Here is a 17,631-nt window from a genome sequence, read left to right as displayed (position 1 = left end):
TACTTTCCGTTCCTCCGTTCTTTGTCATGTCTGCTCCCAATTCTTCCTGCACCTGTTTTCCTGCTTCCTCTCTAATTTGTCTGGGCCTGGGTTTTAATGATTATCCAGAGAGAGCCCTCTGCTCTGATAGCAGGTCCAGTCTCAGGCAAATCAATGCTAGTATCGGTTTAAGTTTAAAGATAAACCAAGAATTTAGCAAGAAACCCATGTGTGTGGTTTGTGAGCATAGCATTTATCATTCCCGTGGCAGCGTGCCGTGGGAAACAGTGGAGCCTACAGTGACATTACTTCCTGGTAGCAGCCATGGTCCATTTCTTACTTTCAGATAAGATAGTAACTCTTGGGAACCAAGTATAGCATCTCATGCCTATAAACCCAGCACTCCTAGGTTGCGGCCGGAGGATTGCTGTGAGTTGAGGACAGCCTGAGATGGAGTAGCACACATTTGTGTTCTAGCCTATGGTTAGACATGGGAAGGACAGACAGAACAGGCCAGGAGCTGAAGGGTCACTTACCCTGGTGTGCACTTCACTGTGGTAGAAAGAACACCGGAGAAGCTGCCTCTACAAGACAGGAGGCATAAGCCAGCTTCTGTAGTTTATCCCGTGACCTCACAGTATGCATCATCACTAGCACATTGATTTCACTGTCATCACCACCACCATGATCACCATCACCATCAGTCTCTTAGTGATCTATGAGTGGACGTGGTTATCTAGCAGATTCTTCAGAGCTGAACCATTCCATCCTGTGAAGAAGCTTCTTAAGCCTTAGAAAGTTATAAAGGGAAACTCCTAAAGACTCTGAAACTAAAGCCAGGCTGTGGTGGCATAGGCCTTTAATCCTAGGGCTCAGGAGCTAAAAGCAGGTGGATCTCAGATTTGAGGCCTGCCTGGTCTACAGAGTGAGCTCCAGGACAGCCAGGGTTTTATAAAGAAACCCTGCCCCCAAAACAAAACCTAACAAACAAAAAGACTTGAAAGCTACTCAGAAGTCCCAGGAAGTCCCAGCCACTTACCAGATTCATAGCGCCCCTGTCTCCCTGATGTTAGTCAGAGTGCCGAGAACAGGAGCCTCTCTGACCTGTCAACTTGTTGCGCTGACTCTAAGTCATGCAGAAAGCTCTGTTTCCGGCTTCTGTGCATCATCACCCACTCTGGAGTGCAGCCACCTTTGATTTATTCATGATCACCCATATTCCTGCAAGTACCCAATCAACTCAGTGGTTGACCAAGTTGCACCGTGGTGTCGTTGTTACTTTGGTCCCCAGTTCCTTGTCTGGGTTAAGTGGATATTTCTTCTTGTCTCTCCAGAAACAGTGTCACACAACAGTGGCACACACCTGTGCTGTCCACACTTGGAAGGCTGAGGCAGAGGATTACTAGAAGACCGGTCTGGCCCCAAAGAAATCAGAAAGTGTCCGTAGTGTTGTTTCTTGAATCCAACTCATTTTGTCTGCGTTATTGAACCTGGTGACTTTGTATTGGGCGTTAGAACACAGGGCCTTTTGTGTGCGAGGCTGCTGTTCTGTCATTAGGATGATATGAGCAGGGTGACCTTGAAAGTCCTGTCCTTCCTGTGGGCCTCAGCCCCGTGAGTGCTGAGGTGATCTCTCCTGCACCCCTGGTGTGCTGGAACATTCTTATTTCTAGGTGATGGGAGACAGACACTATGTCCAAGCAAGCAAGTTGTCCAGCTTTTTCAGCTCTTACTGTAACGAATCGGAACCGCGTCATGGTCCTGGGGGATGTGGCTTAGTTGGTAGAGTGCTCACTTAGTATGCGTGAAGCTCTGGGTTCGGCCCCCTGCACCATATTTTATATGGCAGCCCACACCAGTTAGAAGGTGGAGTCAGGGTCATCCTTGGCTATGTAGAGAGTGTGGGGCCAACCTGGATGTTTTGAAACCCTATTTTAAAGAAAGAAAAACAAAATATAAAATTAGAACTGTGCTTCCCGAGACGTGAATGTCTTGTAGACTGGTGCTTTTAACGAAGTGTCTGAGGGAGCTTTTCTTCAGCTGTGTTAGATGCTACTGCTAATGTGGGCCTGGCACCAGGGATGTGAGGGTGATACTGAGCTTCGTCCAGCACCAGGAATGTCATGTGACCATATACAATGTGAAAAGGTCATCGCAATGCTGTCCCTCAAGGCCTATCCTGTCTCTACAACCTCTTCAGTTGGTGATTTGGGGCATAAGGACCTGTGGCCTTGAAAGTCACCACCCCCACCCCTTGGAATGTTTTCTCCTTACACACCATTCCCTCCTACATTCTTGACTGTGGCAGACCTGAACCTTTCTTATTTATGTATTTAGTGGGGGGAGGGTGTGCGAGTGCATGCACGCCATGTTGTGCATGTAGCAGTCCAGTCAAAGACAACTTGCTGGTCTAGGCTTTCTTCTTCCACATTCACGGTGCTGGGGCCCTGGCATCAAACTCAGGTTGTCTAGCTTGATGGCCAGAGCTTTTACCCACCGACTTCTCATCTGTTCCAAACTTGAATCTTCTCAAGGTAGGTTTGATGTTTATAAACAAACACACTGCCATTTGAGGTTAAATGTGGGAGTAACAGAGAATAGAAGTTTAAAGTTGGAGTGTAGTTCAATGGAAGGGCAAGCACTTGCCGAGTAGGCAAGAGGCCCTGAGGTTGATTCTTTTTTTTGTTTTGTTTTGTCTTTTATTTATTTTTTTTAAAGTTTTCTTTTCTTTTTTTTTAAGATTTATTCATTTATTATATATAAGTACACTGTAGCTGTCTTCAGACACACCAGAAGAGGGGATCAGATCTCTTTACAGATGGTTGTAAGCCACCATGTGGTTGCTGGGATTTGAACTCAGGACCTCTGGAAGAGCAGTCGGTGCTCTTAACAACTGAGCCATCTCTCCAGCCCATCTTTTATTTTTTTTTTTTAAGGTGGGGTTTCTGGGCGTACCCCTGGCTACTCTGGGGTCTAGCTCTCTAGGTCAGACTAGCTTCAAACTCAGATATCTGCCTGCTTCTGCCTCCCAAATGCTGGGATTAAAATAGAGCTCCACTACTATCCAGCCTGAGTTGACTCTTAACAATTAACAAATGAACAGAAACAAAGCAGTGAGGTAGCAGATGAACCATGGGTCACTATTTGAGTTGAAAACTAGCTATGTATGTGTGTGTCTTAATTTGACCTTGAAATGCAGTCTCACAAGAGGAATTACAGACTGTGCTACGAGCTATGGAAACCCTACTCGGAATGCAGCTCTGAAGGTAGCTACTCCAAGTCAACGCCCACCCCTCTAGGAAGGTGGACGTTTCCAGTTTCCTACTCACCATCTTGACTTCCAGTTATGATTGAGTTACAGCAAACAGTAGCCACTTAGCTTATTGCCGGCCCCTGCTCTTAAAAATGAACAGTCTGGAGAGCTTTTGTAAGAACAATATTACAAACAGATGTTATTTGCTTTCTGAACTGAAGAGCTGATCCCGTAAGAAACCAAACGGAACCATGACCGGTCAGCCCTTGCTCAACTTCCCCCAACATCTTGTTTCCTCTTCAGGCTTAACTCAAATACTCTTGGGGAGTGCAAAGTGAAGCATCCTCTTCGGTGTCTCAACTAGAGCAGTGGCAAAGTACCCCAAAGGACTTCGAATCAACAAGGCAGAGGGCCCTTCTGATACTGCTATTGCTAACCTGAAATTTTGTACTGAACAGGGAAATGAAGCAAGACTTACGGCCAGTCATCCAACTGGTAAACCTCCAAAGCCAGTTCCAAGAACACAGTTGTGCTGGTTTCTCTATTGACATGAACCTTGGCTGGTACTCTAGGAACAGAGCTCCCAAGTCTCACTCATGGTAGTCTTCACGCCTCCCTAACTTATACTTTTTTTTTTTTTTGTTCTTTTTTTTTTTTCCGGAGCTGGGGACCGAACCCAGGGCCTTGCGCTTCCTAGGCAAGCGCTCTACCACTGAGCTAAATCCCCAACCCCAACTTATACGGTTTTATCTACTCAATTATTATTCCTCACCCCTCCAACTTCCCAGAAAGCTTTTGGCTCTGGTGAGAATCGGGCAATTATAGTGTCCATTAGTCTGTTATGGAGACTGGATCTCCGCTGCTTGAGGCTACTTCCTGATGACCTGGAAGAAGTCACCTTCAATTATCTTTCCAGAAAACCATGTTGTATGAGCTTTCACAGAATGGCAGGCTTTAGAGCTCTCTCATTACGTAAACTGGGACTCAGGCACATTTTTTCATTCCCTTGGTAATTATTGTCTGGCAGCAGAATTATTGCTGATTGTTTTATGGTTTTACAACTGTGTGTGGTGGCTTAGTATCAGCTCTGGGCTCAGTTTGAAGAGTGGCTGTCCTTCAGGAATTTAAAATAAGGAGTTATCTGCAAAGTAGACATTAGAAGAGGGAGAGCCAAGGAATTATGCCCGGAGGAGGATCTTGCTTCTAGGTAAGTCCTTCTGTAAAGCTGTGTCTTAGCTCATGGAAATAAGGGTTGGAGATCCCTGTGTGTGGAACAGTTCCAGATTCTACTTCCCTAGATAAAAATACACCAGCAATGTCTGCCGGGGACACCCTGACATCATATGCTAGGTCCAGTCCCCAGCATTGCAAAAAAAAATTTTTTTTTTGACAGAAACTGGATGTTCAGGATCTCACTATGTAGACCAGGCTGGCCCTAAACTCATGAAGTCCTGGGCCTCTGCTTCTCATGTGCTAGGATTAAAGTTGTGTACCCCCATACCTAATACCCTCAGTGTTTTTAACAGACAGGGCACTGTGGTGTTGCTTGTTCTTTGGGTCCCAGCTACTGACCCTGACTGAGTGAGTTGACTGTGTTGGGTCATAGGGAATTTGCATTCCCTCTCCACAAAGAGAGCAATCTGTCTTGGAGTTCTGCCGCAGTAGTGATAGGAAAGAGGCTCACAAAAAGACGCAGTGTGGCAGTATATGCCTGTGACCCCATTGCTAGGAGGCTAAAATAGGAAAAGCATGAGTTCTAGCCCAGCCTGAGAAATACATTTTGAAATAAATGAGGGGCTGGAGACATGGCTCAGTGGTTAAAAGCACTGGCCGCTCTTCCAGAGGTCCTGAGTTCAATTCCCAGCAACCACATGGTGGCTCACAACCATCCGTAATGGGATCCGATGCCCTCTTCTGGTGTGTCTGAAGACAGCGACAGTGCATTCACATACATAAAACAAATAAATCTGGGGTTGGGGATTTAGCTCAGTGGTAGAGCGCTTGCCTAGCAAGCACAAGGCCCTGGGTTCGGTCCCCAGCTCCAAAAAAGAAAAAAAAAAAAAAGAAAACAAATAAATCTGTTTTAAAAAGAAATAAATGAAAGAACAAAGTCAAGACAGCTCAGGAGCCCTCTTTTGTTTGTAGACATTGCTGAATCTTCAGGGTTGCACCCTCCACCCAGGCCCTCCTCCACATCAATGTCAGATGAAGACACTTGGCCAAGACACATCTTCAGCTGGGCTGAGGATATAGCTCAGTGGTAGATTCTAGGCCCTGAACTTGACCACACAAAGATTATGTGTGTGTTGCATGTGTGGGAAGGGGGTATGGGGCTCACAGAGGGACCAGTCTGTTACACCAAACCTCTCCAACTCCTTGCTTCCCTCTAGGGGTCCTCACAGAGGCAAAGGCCACCAACCAAATGGTCCTGGGTCTCACAGCATAAACCTTGAGATATAATATTTATCACCCTTCTGCAGGCGGGATGTCAGAAATGGAGAAGAAATAATAATTCTAAATCTCACAGGAGGACTTGGGCGATTGATGGAGTAATTGATATGAAATAGTTTGGACTCCCCAGGAAGCAAAGGATGACATAAATTTAGGCTTCATCACTGGATGGACCCCCGTGCTAATACCTTATTGCAGTTATTGTGAAACTCACTTGGCTGTGTAGGCGGTGGGACTGTATGGGTTACTGTTGTTATCTCAGGATAAAATGATTCCGATCGGGGCTGGGGAGTTAGCTCAGTGGTAGAGCGCTTACCTAGGAAGCGCAAGGCCCTGGGTTCGGTCCCCAGCTCCGAAAAAAAAAACCAAAAAAAAAAAAAAAAAAATGATTCCGATCAATAAATCTGTGGACTTGGTATATCTGTGATGCTTCTGCCTCACAGATTTCCTGCCTTTTATTTCCTCCCTCCCTCCCTCCCTCCTTCCCTCCCTCCCTCCCTCCCAGCCTTCTTTTCTTCTTTAATTTTTTTCTCTCCCTGTGACAAAGTCTCTTACTGTAGCCCTGGGTGGCCACTCTGCCATCCAATCCTCCTGTCTCTGCCTTCTGGGCACTAGGATTACAGGCATGAACCACTGTGCCTGGCTCTCACTGCCCCCCACCTCCCCCACCCCAAAACAGGGTTTCACACAGCCCAGGCTGGTCCCAAACTGAGTAGCTGCTGTGAGTAACATCCTTTTGTCTCATCCCCCTGGGTGTTGAGGTTACAGGTGTGCACCGCGCTTAACTTCTTGTCATTGAATGCTGCCTGAGGACAGTACCATCATACGGAAGCCCTCTCTCCACAGCTTCTGATTCGAAGCTGGAACCCAAGCTTCTGCTCTTGTGAATCTGAATAATGTGGGCTCCTTGTAACAACATGGCAATGCTGGGTTGCCTTGACTAAAAGGACCCCAGCACTCCCGTGCTTTGGTAACAGTTGGATTCTGTGAGAACAACAGCCACATTCCTGGTTCACTGACCAAAAAAAATGGCTGTTCTCTGAGCTCCGCCCACTTCCTCCCGTCACAGGAGCCAGAATTCTTCAAAGGAATTCCCACTCTTTGGCTCTCACCCTGATCAGCCTGCCTGCTCATTGCAGTAGCCAAGGCTACCGGTATCCCCCGTGTTCCCATTGTCACTGGCTGATTGTCTTTTTTCCACTCTAGCTGTCAGCAGTATTTGATCCCACTTTGCCTTGCAGCACTCTGCCAACTCGGCCTCCAGACAGCACATCCGCTCTCCCACCCTCAGTCCGCATTGTGCAACTCCTAGGGTCACATTTGTTTCTACCAGGGTTTGGCATATTACAGCGGCAGGTCAAGTCAGCCTGCACTGCTCACATGTGTCTGAGGCTGCTTTGTTCTATGGTGGCAGGATAAAGTGGTGTCAACAGGGGCATGTGGCTCATGAGGGTGAAAATATTTACTGTGTGATCCTTAACAAGAACGTGTGCAGAAAAATAGCATGGACCATCTGGGGATGGCCTTCCTTCAATTTATCTCTCTGAAAGGATCTCACATAGCTAAGGATGACCTTGAACTCCTGATCCTCCTCCCTCAATGTCTCAAACACTGGGATCACGTTCGGCACCACCAAACCTGGCTTACATGCATGCTTTCCCATCCATGGGTTTAGGCTCAAAGCTTCTCAATAAATGGCAAGGCCTCTGCCTCCGATGGGCTTGAACTCCTGATGAGCCTGCAAACCTGCGCCCTCCTCTCCTGTCAGTGGCAGCTTTCTACTTGTCCAGACCAAACACAGATACTGCCTGGATTAAAGAGCAAGTGCTTAGAAAGCGTCCCAAGGTGGAAATGCAGTGTCCTTAGTGTCCCGAGCAGGCTGGCTAGTCTAGCCTAACTCAGACACTCACCTTTGCCTACAACTGGACACAAAGTTATCAAAGACAAAGCCATACTTTCTGCTATATGGCCTTTACCTATTTATTTGTTTGTTTATTTATAAGACACCATCTCACCATGCACACTAGGCTGGCTTCGAACCTACAGAGAGTCTCTGGCTCTGCCTTTTGAGAACTGGTTTGTAGGTGTGAGCTACCATGCCTAGCAAGATATTTAGTTCCGGGCCATCCTTGGACTATACGTGATCTTTTCAGAAAGAGAGAGAAGGTAGGAAGGGAGGCAAAGAAGGAAGGAAAAGGAAAGACATTCTTGTAAAGATTTATTTATTTATTTTGTATATGAGTACACTGTAGCTGTCTTCTGACACACCAGAACAGGGCATCGAATTCCATTGCAGATGGTTGTGAGCCACCATGTGGTTGCTGGGATTTGAACTCAGGACCTCTGGAAGAGCAGTCGGTGCTCTTAACCACTGTGCCATCTCTCCAGCCCCCAAGACAGTTTTGTAATTTATAAGCAAAGAAACAGTTGGTGATCAAGGCACATGCCTTTAATTCCAGCATTTGGGAAGCAGAAGCAAACAGATCTCTGAATACCAAAAAGCCAAAACAAACAAAACACCCAAAAACAAAAGCAAAAACCAAACCAAAACAAACAAACCAGATTCTTGACTACTCTACTGAAAATTAACTTTCGTCTCATTGTGAATTTGAAAAATAGTCAAATTTTGGATCACAGTCTGTACACCAAAAAGTCAAGTTCTGTCAACTAAACCAACTAAGCCAGTTCAAACAAACAGTCGATCAAACAAAGCAAAAAACAAAGCAACAGCAACAAAACACAGAAAAGGGCCACACACATTCAAAGTGGCCACCTGGGGAAAAAGACAAAGAGATTCAATGGCCACAACACAAGGCCATCTTCAGGGTCCTGAAGTGAGATTAACGTTTAATCTGAAGCCCTGGGTTTGCACATCTAAGAAGTCCCAGTGGAACTGTGGTCCTGCTCACCACTGGGCTTCAGTCTCTTCCTGGAAGGTGGATGAGGAGTTGGAGAACTGTGAAATCTTTGTGGGGACAAGTTCTTTGGGCTGATGCCTTTCCCTTCTCCCAGCATGAGACTCTGGAAAATGCTGTTCCTTGGGTGTTCATTGTTTCAGTGGTCAGATAGACGGAAAGATGTAACTGTCTCTTTAGACTATCTTACTGGGTACAGTGACTCACACCTTTAATACAGTACTCAGGAGACAGAGGTGGGGTCTCTCTGAGAGGTCGAAGCTGGGCTGGTATACCTAGTGAGACCCTGTCTCATACATGGATGAGCGTCTTGAATTCCTGCCAGATCAGTCATAGCAGGATCAATGTAAGTCAGGGACTGTTTGCATTATCAGCCGCTCTCCTCAGCCACAGATAAAGTACTGACCCAGCTTGTTGGCACCACCCCAGAATATGCCTCTGATTCATTCACATCTGACTATTTCTGCTCCAGATCTGAACAAACGACACCCAGCCTAGATTCCGTCAGTCACCTCTGGTGGACTTTTCTGGATCCAATCCCTCCCCTTCTGACCCGTTCTTTCAGGATTTAAGACAATCCTTTCACAATACAAGCCAGCCATATCCCTTCATTGCTTTCTTTAGCTCCCTCCAGGTAAAAGCCAGACTGTTTCTGCCTCCTCCTCCTCCTGAGACACCTCCCTGATTTTATTGCCTCCTTCCCCTCCCATGGTTCCTGTGGATAACTCCTTGTGAGTCTATATTTTTCTGTTATAAAAGTTTCTTGAAAAGGACTGGCAAGGTAGCTCAGTGGGTAAATGAGTTTGACCAGCCTCACAAGGGGGAGGAAGAAAATGGACGCCTGTGAGTTACCCTCTGATCCAATTGCCCACATACTTACACACCCATGTTCCCGTGCACCCCACCCCCCAACAAAAGTAATAAAATAAGATAAAAATATAGAATGGGAGATTGAACCTAGAGTGCTCTGTATGCTTGGCAAGTGCTCTGAGGTTGAACCCCACTTAAAGCCCTTCCTGCTGTCATATGAAGTCATCCTACCCTGTGAGCTTTGATGTGTCTGCCTTGCGTGTGAGCGCACGTGTGCACACATGCGCTCAGACATACACACGGACACACAGGTGTCAGACTCTCTTCTTAGGAATGTAGCTCAGTTGGTAGGGTGCTTGTGTAGTATACACAAAGCCCTGAGTCTAGTTCCCAGCACCACATAAAACAGGCATGGCAGTATACACCTATAATTCCAGGACTCAGGAGTGGGAGGCAGGGGGATCAGGAGTTCAAGGCCATCCTTGGGCTACAGAAGACCCTATCAGAAATGGAGGACAAGAAGCTGTAAATCTGAGCCATTTCTTTGTAGAGAATACTTTCAAATTGACTGGCTATTTTCCTTTCTTTCTTTCTTTCTTTCTTTTTCTTTTCTTTTTTTTTTTTTTTGGTTTTTGACACAGAGTTTCTCCACGTGGTCTTGGCTGTCCTGGAACATGCTCTGTAAACCAAGCTGGCTTTGAACTCAGAGATCTACCTGTTTCTGCTTCCTGAGTGCTGGGACTACAGGCCTGTGTCACCAGCCCTGGCTTGATGGCATTTCTGAATGGAGAGCCTTGAAAACTTCTTGTTTTCCTTTGGTTTGCGGAATCCAATGCCCCTCTTCCCTGACCATAGGTGAGGAGGGAGAGACTGCCAAAACTTGGGCCATGGTGACCAGAAGAATCAATCCTTGGTCCCAAGTCCACATTGGGATCCTGTTGCCTTGGTGGAAAGCCGCAGTCAGACAGGACTTTTTTTTTTTTTCTTTTTTTTTTTTTTTTTCGGAGCTGGGGACCGAACCCAGGGCCTTGTGCGTGCTAGGCAAGCGCTCTACCACTAAGCTAAATCCCCAATCCATCAGACAGGACCTTTAATCTCAGGAAGTCTTCCTTCCTCTGGACCCCCTGAGTCAGGGTTCACCTGAAGGTCAGTGCTGTTGCCTTCCTGGCCAGGTACAAGTCTCCTCTGTGATGATCAGGAGGCTTCTAGCAGCATGATTAACTCATGACTACTGGCCCACAGAGGCACAGGGTCTTACAGCCCTTGGACTCCAGGATGCCTGCATGCCAGCCCTGTACAAACAGGTTATCACACTCACACTTTGCTCCAGGAGACAGAGTTTAATCCCTTGGCCTTGCCAGCATCTTCGTCATCTCCAGCCATGGAGGCCTGGTTTAGCTTTTAATCTTCTTGCAGTGTATTTGACTTCGGAAAGCTACAAAAACCCTAAGGTTCATGAGGAGAAACAAGACACTAGAGAGAATCACAGACACCTTGCACCCTGGCTCCAAGCCTGCCTTGTCACAGTCTTGGGTCATTCTAATCTGAGTTTTTCCTATTCTTGATTTCTGAGACCAAGTTACCATTCCAAAGTGGCTCTTTCTTGTCTAGCCACAGCCTTGCTGACTCTGTCTTTCTCTTAGTCTTTTTCTGTGGTCACAATGCCCTGTCAGGCCCTGTCACTCTTATTGGTTGCTGTGTGATTGGGAACTCTGAGGTTGGCTTTTCATCAGGCTTGGTTTAGGGGTGAGACTGTGTTGTATGCTGGACAGGGAGCTCTCTGAGCATCAGAGAGAAGGGCAGGGAGACACAGGGTCATGAAGATTGAGACTACCATCATCAATACACAGTACAAATCCTGGGTATCATGGGTAGTATTGAAACTATCAAGTTGTCTGTGGGTCTGAGTTCTTCCTGCCTCCAGGGCACAGCCACTCAGGAGGCAAAACTCGGGAAGTTTGACAGCACTTATCCCACTCAAGACAAAGAAAGATAGCATCCCACAGAGGGGCCCTTGAGAAGAGGTTGGAGGGCTGGAGAGATGGCTCAGTGATTAAGAGCACTAACCACTCTTCCAGAGGTCCTGAGTTCAATTCCCAGTGACCACATGGTAGCTCACAACCATCTGTAATGGAATTTGATGCCTTCTTCTGATGTGTCTGAAGACAGCGACAGTGTACGCATACACATAAAATAAACAAATAAATCTTTAAGAGAAGAGGTTGGAGCATTTGAACAGAGAGAGGCAGCCTGCCTGGCCTGGGAGAAATAAGTTTCCATGAAGAAGCTGGTGTAATGATGAATGTATGCCTCTGATCCCAGAACTCAGAAAGTAGAAGCAGGAAGATTGCTTAAGTCTGAGGCTAGGCTGGCCTACCCTACAGAGCAGGTTGCGAGCTAGCCAGGGAGTTATATAGTGAGACCCTGTCGAAAGCAAACTGGAAGGTTCCAGGAAGAATTGTGCAGAAATACCAGGCCCTGCCCCCCAGCAAATTTGATAGGGGGATGTAGGCTCGCTATAAAACAGGGTTTCTGTGTTCTGGCCATGTGGAAGGCAGAACCCCAATCCCTGTACTCACAGAAACTCTGGAATCCTCACAGTATCCCCAGCTGGTAGCTACTAGAGACTGCACCCATTTTACTGCTCCGGAAACAGCGCAGGATTGGAAGAAAACTGCCAAAGCCATAAAGCCAATGCATCTTCCTTAAGGTTCATGTCTGAATCTGCTGTGCTGACCTGTGACCCTGCAAACCCCTAGAGCAATCCTAAGCCCTGCCTGTATGCTTGCTTCTCTCCAAGTGACAACTGCTAAGGAAATGTGCCCGAGTCCATCAAGGGCCGGATGCCACTGCCTGGTTGCCCTCCTTCCCTCCCTTTGCCCTAGTTCTGGTGTCTGGAACCTGGAAAGGCCCTGGCATGGTGCTGGCCAAAGAGCTCATGACCTGAATGACAGCTGATTCCATTTTGGGATTAAGGAGTTTGTGGAATTTGGGAGGAGGGAAGCACGTGATTTTCCTGCTCTTAAGGCTGAGAAATTTTAGAATTTATCTGTATTCTTGGTAACAAGTACACACACACACACACACACACACACGCACACGCACACACACACACACACACAGGGGGGGAGAGAGAGAGAGAGAGAGAGAGAGAGAGAGAGAGAGAGAGAGAGAGTTTCCTGCTCCCTTCCCCTCCTGCTGTTATTCCAGGACCATCCCCTTTCTTTCTCCTGCCCACGTTCAGTCTACTCTAGATTTCCTTTTGCCTCCTCTAGGTTGGTCAGGGTGCACGCACGTGTCCCTCAGGCGAGCAGAGAGCAGTTGGTTTATCTGAGTAGCAGGGTGGAGGCCATTAGCTGGGCTCCCGTGGGCCTTTGCTTTCAGCAGCTCTGTAAACAACCTGCCTCATTCATGCCCATTTTACAGATGGGGTAACTCTAATCATTGTAATGACATCGTACAGCAAGTGGCCTTCTAGCTGGGCCTCACAAAGGACCCTCTTTGGACACTAATTAGATGACCCAAAGGAAGAGTCACCCTGCTCAAGCAGGCCCAGGAGCAGGGTCAAGTTAGGATTGTAGGAAGGTGCCGTTCACGCTGGGTGTGGTGCCATATAGTAGGGTTGCCAGCACCCCAGGGGCAGTGGCAGGAAAATTAAGAGTTTGAAATCAGCCTGTTGCATAGGGTGCCTCTGTCTTCAAATGCAAATATAAACAAATATGTAAGTAAGTAAATAGCCAGGCAAGTGATTCATGCCTGGAACAGCACTGGGACAGAGGCAGTAGAACCGCAATGAGTTTGAGGCTAGCCTGGGTTACAGAATGAGTTCCAGGCTAGCCTAGGCTACCCAGTGAGACCTTGTCTAAACAAACAAACAAACAAACAACAAGCAGGAGTCAGGGAAAGAGTGGCTAAAGTGCTTAGTAGAGTTTGAATCCCCAAATCAACCTAGAAGTCAGGTGGGCTTAGTAGCTCATCTGTATTCCCAGTGCTTGGGGGTGGAGGCGGGTCTGGGAAACCCTGGGCTAACTAGACCAGCAGGGTCACTGAGCTGATTCAATGAGAGACTCGGATTCAGTTTAAAAAAAACAAAGAAAGCAAAAAGGAAGAAAGGATGGAAGAAGGAAGAAGGAAGGAAAGAAGAAGCAGAGAGAGCCACTGACATAGGACACTTGACATCAACTTCTAACCCCACATACTCTTGCACATAGGCAAGCGTGTGTCCTTGTACACTTGCATCTCATCATACATATGTCTCCATACATGCACAAATATTACACACACACACACACACACACACACACACACACACACAGTTAGAAATAAATGCATTTTATAATCCCAGGAGCTCATATATCAAGGACTTTCCAAATCCTTGATAAGCCTGGGATATCCTTGGCCATCCTAGAACTCACTCTGTAGACCAGGTTGACCTCAGACTCAGAGATCTCCCTGCCTCTCCACCTCCTGAGTCCTGGGATTAAATGCATGTACCATCATGCCCAACCTTCCCCTTTCTTTTTGTTTTAAAATGTTTTACGCCTATGGCTGCTTTGCCTGCATTTATGTCTGTTCACCACATGTGTGCAGTGCCCGTGGACACCAGAAATGGCCATCAGATCACCTAGGACTGGATTTACAGACAGTTGTGAACTTCTGTGTAGGTGCTGAGAATTAGTACCCATGTCCTGGAAGAGCAGCCAGTGTTCTTAACCCCTGAGCCATCCTTCTAGCCTCTTTAACTGCCTATGCCTGGACCTTGCTGATTCAACTGGATCCTCCTGGAGTGAATGGCACAGCCTGTCCTGTGCTCGAATGGGCAAAGCAGCTCAGTGTTATTGTTTCAGACTTATCTGCTTATTTTATATTACCATGTGTACGGGTGTTTGCCTGCATGTGTGTTTGTGTGCATCATATGAGTTTCTCATGCCCACAGAGGTCATAAGAAAGCACTGGATCCCCTGGAACTGGAGTTACAGATACTCATGAGCCACCATTTGCTCGGGTGCTGAGAATCAAACCCAAGTCCTCTGGAAGGGCAATAAGTGCTCTTAACCCCTGAGCCATCTCTCCAGCACCCAGAGACTTACTGTTAGGATTCAGGTACATCCTGTCCCAAAAGTGTTGGTGAAAATGCTGACACTTGAGTCCACATCTGTGGCCCATTGAGTCCGAATTTCATCTTAGCATGGTCTTAGACTGTAACGTGCCTACATGACACTTAGATTTCTGTTTAAGATTTTGGCTACCTGAATCCTGAATCTCAAATTGTCTTTGGGCTCCTAGGCTGTGGCTGTCATTTCTCTAGTGACCCACACTGAGCTTTCTAGACTTTTGAAATACTCTTATTTGTACTTTGTCTTTTACCTTTTCACCTCGCTGTGCCTGTGAGGTGGGCTAGCCTGGGAGCCTCGTTCTAGCAAGGGCAGTTCTGTTTCACTTACTAGAGCTGAACTGCCATGGAGACGCTGCATACCTGTAATCCCAGCACTTGGGGTGGAGGTGGGATCAACAGAAGTTCAGGGCCATCTTTGACTCTTGAATGAGTTTGAGGCTAGCCTCAGCTACATGGCACACTGTCTCAAAAACAACAACCAGATAGCTTGGCTGGTAAAAGGCTTTGCCTGTGAAGCTTACAAGAGAGTCTCAGGATCCGGATGAACAGACACAGCTTGTCTTCTTCCCCCTGCCTGTAGAATCAGTTTTCTGTGAACACACCTCACGTGGGTGAGCAAACTGGTTTCTCCTCTTCCTTGCGCCAGTGTACACTGATGACACACACCCCAGCCAGAAACGGGGAACCCAGAATTTGAACATGGAAACATTTTTTTTTCCTGGTACCAAGTAACATGAGCCAAACAGCTTATATATAAAATTTGGCAGAAATAACATAGATGGCGCATTCTGGGAAAGGTAGAAGTAGATGGTCTTGACTTTGAAACCGAGCCTGTGCCCACGCTGTAGGCACACTGCTTATGTGATCTGATAAAAATAGGAATCTGCTGAGAGAAGATTGCTAATGGCAATCTGAAACACCAGGGTGTAAATTAGTGTCAGCTACCTGTTCCGCCATGCATCCGTCACAGAAGTCATTTGATTCCTCTGTTCTGTGCCAGGCGGTGGACATGCAGAAGTACCCCCTGGAATTCAGGCTGCTCTGTTCTCAGAGGGACAGAGACTCTCACAGACTGGGGGAAGAAGGGTGCGGGATGCATTTGGTTAGGGTGAGTGGGAGGTGCAGCAGGGCAGAGGAGGGGTAGAAGAGGAAGGTGTGAGAGAGGGAGGAGTGCCACAGCACTCGTGAAAACTGGGGAGAGGGTGAAAAAATGGCCTCCTGTGCGCTGGGCAGTAGTGGCACATGCCTTTAATCCTAGCACTCGGGAGGCAGAGGCTGGTGGGTCTCTGAGTCTGAGGTCAGCCTGGTCTACAGAGTGAGTTGCAGGACAACCCAGGCTGTACAGAGAAACCCTCTTTCAAAACAATAATAACCACAACCACCACAACTAAGAAGGCATCCTTGGGAACCTGGAGGTTGCTGGTTGATCTGGAGGGCCTGAAGGTAGGGAGCAGAGCTGGGCCCACCGGGGACATCATCAGCCTGGACCTGTGAGCAGAAGTCCATGATCACGTTAGCCCTGGCTACAGCGTGTGGAAGCTGGGTAAGAAGGCAAAGCTGAGCTATGTGCTGACTCACGCCTGTTGTCCCAGCACTGAGGCAGGGGGATTGCTTTGAATTCTAGGCTGACCTAGGCTACAAAGTAAATTCTAACCCAGTCTTGGCAACAGAGTGAGAGTCATCTCAACTCTCCTCTCCTCTAAAGAAATGAGCTGGTATCCAGATGAAGCTATGCAGACAGAGTCCATGGGGTAGGATAGACTGAGGTGATCCAGACTGGTAAGATTGCTTAGTGGGTAAAGATGGCCCATTCCAAGCCTGGTGACCTTGGTTTGATTCCCAGATGATAGGAGAGAAATGACTCCCACAAATAGCATACGGGCCTGCCATGGCATACGAGTGAGCCCTCCCAACCATACAAATGTGTAAAATATAAAAGCTTTTTAAATTTAATATTTTAACTTGTGGTTGAGATGGATTCTGATGTTGCTCAGGTTGGTCTTGAACTGCTGAAGTAGAACCCAGGAAATCCTCTTACCTCAGGCTCTAGAGAATCATGTGTATTTTAACCTTTATGTATAAAGGGGAATCTCACAGAAAAGGAAACAAAAGCCCTCCAAATGTTTAGTCTTGAGACTATAGGCCTTTTATCTAGAACGGACAAACTTGTGGAGACATGACAAGACAAACAGAGGGATTTGCCATTCTTTCTAGCAGGTTCCAGATGGGCTAATATATGCAAAACTAAGGGAAGCCGAGAGTTTATTCGAGTGAGCTTTCTCATACAGGCTCAGACCTGTGACAAGTTAGAGAAGGTGTGTGGTAGATGTGGTCACAGAGGAAACTGAACGCCTGCTTATTTTGTTTTATTCAGTACTGAGACGTGAACCCGGAGGTTTGCATGTGTTAGGTGAACTACCATTAAACTATGTCCTAGCTGCCACCCCCTTAATAAGATTTATTTACTTTTATTTTATGTGTATGAGTGTTTTCCTTGCATATATGTATGTCCATACTACATGTGTGCTCAGTGCCCGTGGAGGTCAGATGCCCTGGAACTAGAATTGGCGATGGCCAAGCTGTCGGGTGGATGCTAAGAACCTAATCCATGTCCTCTACCAGAGCAGTAAATTCTCTTAACCTCTGGGCTCTTGTTCCAGTCTATCCCCAGTTTTCATTTTATTTTGAGAACAGGAGCTCCCTAACTTCCCCGAGCTGACCTTGAACCTATGAGACCCCTGTTTAAGCCTTCCAAATAGCTATTAGTCTCCCTCCCTACCCCTTTTCAAGAGGGTCTTGCCGTGAGCCCCTGCTGGCTGATTGTCCCGAGTGCTGGCATAAAGACCTTGTGCCACCAAACTGGATGAAGACCCGGTTTGAAGACAAAGAATGGAGTTTGTGGAGGCAGAGTTCTAGGTACAGACAGCAGAGATTTATCCATGCTTTTTCTGATGCCAGTTTGTCAATCCAGCTCAAGCCACGTCTACTTTCCCACGTCTCAGTTCTCTGTGACAGAAACAGGCACAGTGAGATCCACATTTCACAATGGTTTCTAAGGGATGAGCACGTTGCCTAGCTCAGTCAGCCCTGTGCACTAGTGTGCACTG

General features: G+C 47.0%; 1 long non-coding RNA gene across 3 annotated transcripts in view; it reads right to left on the bottom strand.

Moving 5' to 3' along the window:
• The window catches only part of LOC148001366 (uncharacterized), a 46,045-nt gene that overhangs the window by 20,016 nt on the left and 8,398 nt on the right, over nt 1-17,631 (bottom strand). Inside the window, exons 2-3 of one of the 3 annotated variants that reach the window (XR_015637048.1) lie at nt 1,019-1,908; nt 516-748 (exon numbers count right to left, since the gene is read on the bottom strand). This is a non-coding gene — a long non-coding RNA (uncharacterized LOC148001366). Of the gene's footprint in view, nt 1-515; nt 902-1,018; nt 1,909-17,631 lie in introns of those variants that run through there. The other 2 variants (XR_015637047.1, XR_015637049.1) reach the window with 2 other exon arrangements.

The sequence above is a fragment of the Rattus norvegicus genome, chromosome 14 (genome assembly GCF_021556685.1).
Source record: "Rattus norvegicus strain SHRSP/BbbUtx chromosome 14, alternate assembly SHRSP_T2T, whole genome shotgun sequence".
Classification (NCBI taxonomy): Eukaryota; Metazoa; Chordata; class Mammalia; order Rodentia; family Muridae; genus Rattus; species Rattus norvegicus.
The sequence above is the reverse complement of the archived record's forward strand: the minus strand, read 5'-3'. Positions and strand labels throughout refer to the sequence as shown.